This window comes from Cervus elaphus, chromosome X, assembly GCF_910594005.1.
Source record: "Cervus elaphus chromosome X, mCerEla1.1, whole genome shotgun sequence".
Lineage (NCBI taxonomy): Eukaryota > Metazoa > Chordata > Mammalia > Artiodactyla > Cervidae > Cervus > Cervus elaphus.
The window spans coordinates 78,495,457-78,504,741 of NC_057848.1; the positions used below are offsets into that span (position 1 = coordinate 78,495,457).

The window sequence follows — 9,285 nt, forward strand, 5'->3', positions numbered from 1 at the left end:
GGATCAGAAACTTCATCAGGTTAGCCACCATCTCATTCAGAGATTCCTGAGGCAAGGCCTCTCCAGTGGCCGAGGAGGACACTATGGGGGAGTAGGCCAAGGGGGATGCAGCCTCCCCTGTCTCAGCCCCCAAGTGCTGCACCTCCACCAGGCCCTGGGCATTGCCTGGGCCCTGAAGGCCTTCCTTGTGCTTGCTCAGCTCACTCATCTCAGCAACAAGCACGACTGGAATCAAAGCACAGACAGTAGTGAGGCAGGGGGACAGATGAGGACCAAGGGGATTGGGGGAAGAAGTGGCGGAAGTGGCCTCGACTGAGAACCACATGCTGGGCAGTCTGACTCAGGCCACTTACTGGTCTCCCCTTGAGGGGTTCACTCAGATCTCACAGGGGAGGATCCCCTGGCTACCTGAAGGAGGAAGTGAAGTGACTCCCCAGGATGCAGACAGCACAGCCCGAGATTTCTGGCACTTACAAGGTGCAGGGATTAGGGCCTTGCATGGTCCCCTCTGTTCTGGGATGGGGAGCCCCTCGTGCACACTCAGGGCACCATCCTCACCTTGACTTCTGGCACTACCTGGACCTCCTCTGCTCTCTGACCTCAGGACATGGGCCTCAGACCTCTGCTTTCCCCTGCTGGTTCCTGGAGCTCCTGTGGGAGAAATGGAGAGGACACCTCGATGGTATCCTGTGGCACAGCCATGGGCCTTCTGAGATGGTAAGGGGGGTGGACTCTGTGAGGTCCCCCCATTGTGTGGTGGGAGGTCACATCGGGGTTCCCTTGTAGTGTTCACCTTTCCTCTGGCTGGCCTGGTCCCTCACCTTTGGGGGCCTGCAGTGAAAGTCAAAAAAGGTCCAAGTCTGAACAGAAAGGGCTGAGGGGCTCCACATGCGGCCATACTCACCCAGGGCCTCTTGCAGGTCTTAGACTGGTGAGATGCTCGGTCCTCAGCTCCTCCTCATGTCCTGCCTGGCCTCCCAGAACTGACCACAGTGGCAGGAGTCTGCTCAGTCCTCCCTCGGGGTTGGGGAGTCCAGCCTGTGCCGACCTGTAGCCTCTGCCCTCTGCCCAAAAAACCTCACCTTTCAAGGTCCCTAAGCCAGCAATCAATAAATGGCTCACCCTGCTCACCCCGTTCATAGCCTCCAAGAGCTCCCACAAGGGCCAGGATCGCTGCCTCCTATTTGGGGTCTAACTGCTTCAGTCCTTCCTTGCATGGAGCCTGGACTCTAGGCGGGACCGGGGATTGTACTGTCCACCATTTTGAGACCCCGCTTCTTTCACGAGGTATCCAATCTCTCTGAGACCCACATGTGAGGAAGGCAGACAGGCCTAGTGTGCTCTTGTCACCCCAAGGTCTCCCAGGTATGACTACAGAGGCGGGAATCTGTGGGGTTCCATCAGTCCTCACACAGGGCCCCCTCAGTCCTCCTTCAGGCACCTAACCTTGCCTCTGGGCAGAACATGGGATTCTCGGCTTTTCCCACCTGAAGCCCTGCCCCTTATACCAGGGCCCCAGTCTCTCCAAGACCCGAATGTCAGGAAGTCAGCACATGCCTGTTGCCTTCATCTATCCCCATGGTCTCCCCAGACTGACAACAGAGAAGAACTTCTCTGAGGTCTCCTCTGATTGGTGTCCAGGGTCCTCTAGTCCCTTGTCAGGGTACTCAACCTGACACCCGCAGCACCTGGGAATCAGCCCACCTGAGGCCCCACCCCATATGCAAGGTCCCCAGTCTGAGACCCCGATGTCAGGAAGTGAGACCAGGCATTTTGGGCTCATCCTACCCCAGGGCTGCCAAGGACCAACAGCAGCTACAGGCTTCTCTGAGTTCTCCTCTGATTGGGGTCCAGGGTCCCCTCAGTCCTCCCTCAGGGTCCTCAAGTAGAAACTTGGAGGAGCTGGGCTTCTTCCCTCTGCTCACCTGAGGCCATGCCCGAGTTTCTCTGAGACCCGGATGTCGGGAAATGCAGCATGTGCTCATCCACCCTCTGTGCTCCCTGAGCCTTGATGTGAGGGTCCTGCCTCTGGTCAACACAAAGGGCATCCCCAGATCTGCCAGGGTTAATTATGAGGTCCCTGAGGGATGATATAAGGTAACCCCACTAATCCGTGCCCCTTCTGTCAGCCCTGGACGATCCTGGAGGGGGGATGAGCACTTGGCAGCCTATTCTGACTTCTGCATCCGTGTCTCAGAGACATTAGACAACTGTTAGAAGGGGCAGGGTCTCAGATGGGCAGAGGGGAAGATCTTAGTTCTTTTGAGAGTCAAGGTGAAGACACTGAGGGAAGACTGAGGGGACCCTGGATCTCAGAGCAGAGTGGGCTCTGGGAGGACATAGGGCAAATGAACACATGCTGCATTGCCTGACATCTGGGTGTCAGAGAGACTGGGTCCTGGTATAGGGGGCTGACTTCCTGACATCTGGGTCTCAGAGAGACTGGGGTCATGGTGTAAGGGCTGGGACCTTAGTATGGGAGAGGAGAGAATCTGAAGTCCTACCCAGAGTAAAGGTGAGGTCCCTGAGGACGACTGACAGGACCCCGAGGGAAGACTGACAGAATCCCACAGATCCCCCGCCCTGTGTCAACCCTAGGAGCTCCTGGGATGAGAAGAGCACACAAGGCCTGTGCTGACTTCCTGACATCTGGGTCTGTGAGAGACTGGGGACCTGGTGTGAGGAGCAGGGACTCAGGTGGGGAGAGGATGGAGGCCAGGTGAGTCAGCTCTTCCCATCAAGTGACCAAAGTATTGGAGCTTCAGCTTTAGCATCAGTCCTTCCAATGGATGTTCAGGGTTCACTTCCTTTAGGCTTGACTGGCTTGGTCTCCTTGCTGTCCAACAGACTCTCAAGAGTCTTCTCCAGCACCACAGTAGTACTCTTTTATACATGGTAGTGTGTATCTGTTAATCCCAAACTCTTAATTTATCCCTTCCCCTGCTTTTCCCCTTTGGTAACCATAAGTTGTTCTCTGAGTCTGTATCTTCTCTGTAAATAATTTCATTTTTATCATCTTTTTAGATACCATAGAATATTTGTCTTTCTCTTTCTGACTTACTTCACTTAATACGATAATCTCTAGGTCCATCCATGTTGCCACAGATGTTATTACTTCATTATTTTTCATTTCTGAGTAGTGTGTGTGTGTGTGTGTGTGTGTGTGTGTGTGTGTGTGTGTGTACCACATCTTCTTTATCCAATCATCCATTGATGGACATTTAGGTTGCTTCCATATCTTGTCTGTTGTAGATATTGTCTGTGTTGCAATGAACATTGGGGTGCACGTATCTTTTCATATTAGAGTTTTGTCTTTTCCAGGTATATATTCAGGAGTGGGATTGCTGGATCATATGATAGTTGTGTTTGTAGTTGTTTAATGATCCTCCACACTGTTCTTCATATTGACTGTACCATTTTACATTTCCACCAACAGTGTACCAGGGTTCTATTTGCTATCCACCCTCTCCAGCATTTATTCTTCATAGGTTTTATTGATGATGGCCATTCTGACCAGGGTAAAGTGATACTTCATTGGAGTTTTGATGTGAATTTGTCTAATAATTAGGAATGTTGAGCATCTTTTCAAGTGCCTGTTGGCCATCTATGTCGTCTTTGGAGAACGGCTTTTGTGTCAGGGCCACACTGGCTGGGTGGCTCAAACTACAAACCATATTGGTTCAGGAGGCCGGCAGCTGAGGTTGAGGTGTCAGCTGATGTTGACTCTCCTGAGGGCTGTGTGGAGAGTCTTTTCCATCCCTACTCCCTCACTTCCAGGGCATTGCTGGCCATGGTGGGCTTGTCTCGGCTCAGAGAGCTCTGCCTTCCTTTTCACCCCAATTCTCCTATGTGCCTGTCTCTAAATGTGTCCTTCGGATGGGGCCAGCCATCCTGTTAGAGGAGGGTCCATCCTAATGAGCTCACTTGACATCCATCAGCTCTGTGAAGACCTTTCCTTTATCTGTAAGCAGACGGCGTGGAGATGGACAGAAGGAGCCAGCCCTATGTGACACACCCATTCTGTGTCAGCGACTTGCAGGATGCTCAAACATATTGGGCTGAGGTCCGTCCCAGGGCTGTGAGCTTGGACGGCTCTGTGTCAGGCTCCTGACCTTTGTGGTTCTGTGTTTCTGCAGCCACTTGAGGCCCTGGGAGCCCTGGGAGATGAGGTTCAGCTGTCTTTCTGACCGACAGCCTTACACGGGTTTCATCTTAAATGGTGTCAAGACCCTGGAGATGCAGTGGCGGCCCGTGCTATGTGGACCCAGCACTGTACCCTAGCTGTCCACATCGTGCACCGGGACTAGGAGGATGCAGCCGGGAAGGAGTTGATATAGCAGAGGCTGGGGATGAGCTCTGCCCAGATCCAGGCCTTGCTGTGGGTCACTGACAAGTTCGGCCATGGAATGATCACAGGCAAGTGATGCCCTGCCCTGTGCTGCCCGCACGGCACCCAGTACTGCCCTGGATCTCAGCCTGGTTATGTTCATTTGTTTTCTGTTGAACCAGTTGGTGGGAGGAGGGGGCGAGCTGAGGGTTCTTCAGAGGGACAGTGAGTGTCTCTGGGCTGGGAGACAGTGGCCCGAGATGCCTGACCACCACTCGGGGCCTCCATCCCCTTTTGTGCTATAAGGCAGATGCACATCCAGCTCTGCACGTGGCACTTGTCTCTGTGTGAACATGTGGGTGTGTGTGTACTCACGTGTGTGTGTGTGCCCAGCAGAGACCATGAGAGGCAGGAATGCACCCAGCCTGGGTTCCATACCCCCACTGCCTGTAGCCGGGCCTAAGCAAGTCCCCTGACTCCCCAGGGGTGAGACCCCACAGCAACATCAGTCTGCGGGTGAATCACTTGGGGACCTGATGCCTGCAGGCTCCCCACTGGGACCCTCCTTCTCTGTCCCTGTGTCCTGCAGTGGGTAGACTGAGAGCTGCCTGTGGGCTGGTGGGTTCCTGGCGCACCAGACTTCTCTTTTTTTTTTTTTTTTGCTCCCTCCCTCGCTTGGCCTCACCCTAAATTCCCTTTGCTGAGATGAGCCTGTCTTAAATGCTCAGCCAGAGGATTCAGTTCACCACAGTTCCCCGCCGTGGTAAGTCTTAGTCTCTAGCAGGTGTGACTTTTATTTATTTATTTATTTATTTCCATTTATTTTTATTAGTTGGAGGCTAATTACTTTACAATATTGTAGTGGTTTTTGCCATACATTGACATGAATCAGCCATGGATTTACATGTATTCCCCATCCCGATCCGCCCTCCCACCACCCTCTCCACCCGATCCCTCTGGGTCTTCCCAGTGCACCAGCCCTGAGCGCTTGTCTCATGCATCCAACCTGGGCTGGTGATCTGTTTCACCCTTGATAATATACATGTTTTGATGCTGTTCTCTCTAAACATCCCACCCTTGCCTTCTCCCACAGAGTCCAAAAGTCTGTTCTGTACATCTGTGTCTCTTTTTCGGTTTTGCGTATAAAGTTATCATTGCCATCTTTCTAAATTTCATATATATGCATTAGTATACTGTATTGATCTTTATCTTTCTGGCTTACTTCAGTCTGTATAATGGGCGCCAGCTTCATCCATCTCATTAGAACTGATTCAAATGAATTCTTTTTAATGGCTGAGTAATATTCCATGGTGTATATGTACCACAGCTTCCTTATCCATTCGTCTGCTGATGGGCATCTAGGTTGCTTCCATGCCCTGGCTATTATAAACAGTGCCCACTTCTGGGCATACACACCGAGGAAACCAGATCAGAAAGAGACACGTGCACCCCAATGTTCATCGCAGGTGTGACTTTTAATCACTTTGTTCTCCTTCTGTGTCCTGTCTTTGCGCACAGGTCTCATGGACACTGGGGACACTTTGCTGTGCCCAGTAAACCTAGGACACGACCAGGTGGAGGAGCTGGAGATCAGGCCCTGTTACCGGACGTGGAACAGAAGTACCTGACTGTTCTCACCAATCACCGCTGACTGGTGAATCCTGTCCTGGAGAGGGGTGGGAAGGACATCTTACAGGTGGACATCCCTGAACACATGATTCCCCTTTGGGCAGGAGGCCTGTCCAAACTGGGATCTCGAGAGGAAAGTGGCTGAGAAACCAGCTCATGGTGACACCATCCAGTCACCGCTGTGCCCTGGACGTGCCCATCTGGTTCAGTCTGAATGGGCCCCGCCCACTTGGTGTGGGACCAGGGGCCGGACTCCCCTCATGCAGTGCTTCTCTGGACACAGTGAGAGTCTCTGGGGCTTTGTCCTTTATGAAAAGATGGTGTTGCCAGTCGTTTTAGCCCTCCTGGGTCTGGGTGGTTGAGAGAAATGTGTTGTTAGGAAACCAGTTAGTGTTTTTCCCTCTCTGTTCTGGTCCAAACTCCCCGATGTTGGAACAGTGTCCGGGGGGTGATGGGGAAGGCTGGGGGCTGGGCAAAGCATCGGCAGGCAGAGAGGCCCAACAGGCCCAGAAACAGGCCGTGGTGTGTCCTTACACGTGACCCTTGTCCTACTGTAAAGTGTCCCTTGGCTCACAAGGCATGTGTGTAGGATGCAGTGCCTGGCCGGATGCTACACATCCAACGACAGACTCCTAAATACAGCTGTGAGGGCAGAGAGACAAAGGATGTTGTTCACCTTGTCGAACCATGTACTTGTCTTTGGGTTTGGGGTCATGGGATTTCAAGGCCCTTGGTGGGTGGGGTGACCCTTCTTTCCAGTCAGGCTCTTGGGGAGGACCCTGGATTGGGAGCTGGAGACACTCGGCTGCTGATCAAAAACTTGTGGCATTGTTAGGGGACCCTTGAGGAGCCCCTTCTGCTTCAGGGTGGATGTATCACAGAAGGTGACAAACCCAAGGTCAGGAACCCGATTGGGATGTCTACTGAGCAGCAGGCAAGGCCCAGGGACCTGTCCATCCTGGGCTCGCCTCAATGCTTGGCTCATGTGTCAGACCCTTGGTCAAGCGTGTGAAATGCTGCTGCTTCAAATGAAAAGGGACCATGGGGACTGGACTGAAGGTTGCCTAGGGCGTGGGCTTCCAGCCTCATCTGGCTCACCCAGTGCCATGCGAATAGCATGGACATAGAGAAAGAACAGAGTCGCAGTTCTCGTTTGATTCTTTATTTACTCCTGTGGAGTTTTGCTTTACTTTATTAGAGCCAGAAATAGATTTTTGGTTACAAGAGAGTGCTTTTCACGGTCCCGAGGGATCTGGCAGTTCAGGGATTGGGCTTGTCCTTGAAATGCTCACAGAGGGCACACTTGTAATCTGAGATCTCACCCTGCTCTTCCTCTGACTCAGGGGCATCATCTGGGGCCATGACTGAAAGGGCCGCCATCAGGATGGAGTAACAGGTCTTGTACACATCCATCACTGAATTGTAATCTGGGTACTCCAGGGGGTTCCCAGGCAGTTCCCTTGAGCTGTTCCTTCCAGCAGTAGCCAGGGGCATAGATGTTGCATTGCTGGACATGCCCTCCCCACTGAGGCCACTGTGCTCACTGGGGAGATGGTTTCCTCCACCCTGCCTGTCTACACTGCCCATAGAGCAAAGGCCAGAGAACACAAGTGAGCGCTGGCTGGGAATTCTGCAAGCAGTTGGGATTCCCTTCTGGACTTTCCTGCCTGCTTCTTGGGTGCACTGGTTGTGGTGGAGTCAAGGAGAATGTCTGGTTTCCACCGCTTGCTTCTTTCTCTTTGGAATGGTTGTTGTGCTGGTGGCAGGCTGAGCAGTTGTTCGGGGTTGCCTTTCCTCCAGACGTTCTGCAGGAGGAGAGGCTTGTCTCTCTGAAAATTGGAGTTGCAATAGATCTGAAAGGACATGAATCACTTTAGCCATCGTGAGGGAGAAGAGCTGTTCCTCGCCACCTGCCTTCCCACCACCATCCCGGCCATGCCTAAGTATGGAGACAAGGTCTCTTCATTCTTGGCCGGTTGTGAGGCCCTAGCATGTCGATCCCTAGAGCTCCCCCTGGGCTGGCTTCTCTTGAGGTGTTACTGGTGCTCCCTGACATCAAGTGGCCCCTCAGGGTCTGGAGTCACCCCTGTGGGTCCTGTCTAAGGGGGGTGGTGGAACATGACAGACTCTGCTTTCTCCTCTTTCCTTAACTACTCTCTCACGAGAAAAATGTTATCCCGGGAAATGAAACCCGTCCAGCATTTGGCACATCTAGTCTAGTCTCCCCGCAAGGGCTTTCTATGTTAGCATCATCTTCTTCTTCCCTGCATAGTGACCTGAAGGGTGGGTTTTACTGAACCTGTACAGCTTCAGTTCACAGATGAAACTCTTGACGCTGTCTGTCTCGAAGATCTTGTCCACACATCTGTACTGGGGGAGATCTGCCTCTGGCTGGAAGAAATCTGCCTCGATGGCACTGTGTCTCCCTCATCATTCCAGTGCACAGAGGTAAAGGCCACATCCTCCACGATCACCCAGAACTTCCTGGGGAAGGAGAGTCTGAGGATGGTGTTGTTCTCTTCCTCATTGGGCATTTCTGGGTTTGGGCCCTGTGGAGGTGGTTTGTCACAGAGGCCTGGATCTGGGCTCTCAGGTTGGTCACCCTGCTTCTGCAAAGCCTCCCCTGAATCCACATTTGGATCCGGGGAGGAATCATGGGGGTCCCCTGCTGAGGGCTCCCCATCAGTTGATGGGGGCAGTGGGGCTGCACGTGTCTCATGGGAACTCTGGCTAGCCATAGGGCCAGTCAATCTCAGGAGCATTCTCTACCCCAGCAGTGAATGCTCAGGGCAGAAAGGCCTCAGACCAGGGTCAGGGTGCTCCAATTCTGGAGATTCTAGAATCTGGGTCACAGGCCAGGCAGGTAATTAAGTGGTCAGCTTCCTTAAAAGATAACAGTATTTACTGTTGAAGATGAAAGTGAGGTTCAGGAAGGGGGTGAAATATGGACTTTTGTTTTTACTCAATTGTATCATTTAATATTATAATTATTGGATAAATGTTTGTCCAAGTAAATAAAAGGATAAATATATGTGACTTACCATTCAAGAGAGAAAACCAGACACAAACAATACCTATAGACTGATCCCATTTGAATAAAGCAAAGCACATTGTATATGTATATATTTACATATATGAATGTTAAAGGAATAACATTGGAAGGGTGTTCACTGAGAGTTCGACAGTGTTCATCTCTGTGAAGGGAAGGGGACAGAGTTGAGAGTGTGACACTCTTTCTTCTCTATTCTTCCCATTGTTTGTACTCTTTACAAAGAAAATATAGTCAGGGAGCATGGTAGCTGCTTTTATGTGTCAACTTGGCTAGGATT

The 9,285-nt window shown here is 51.9% G+C and overlaps 2 pseudogenes; one reads left to right on the top strand and one right to left on the bottom strand.

Annotated features, from left to right (window-relative positions):
- The first annotated feature begins 4,164 nt into the window (after positions 1 to 4,164).
- Positions 4,165 to 6,101, top strand: LOC122690381 (annotated as a pseudogene).
- Positions 6,102 to 7,216: 1,115 nt separating this feature from the next.
- Positions 7,217 to 8,694, bottom strand: LOC122689497 (annotated as a pseudogene).
- Positions 8,695 to 9,285: the final 591 nt, after the last annotated feature.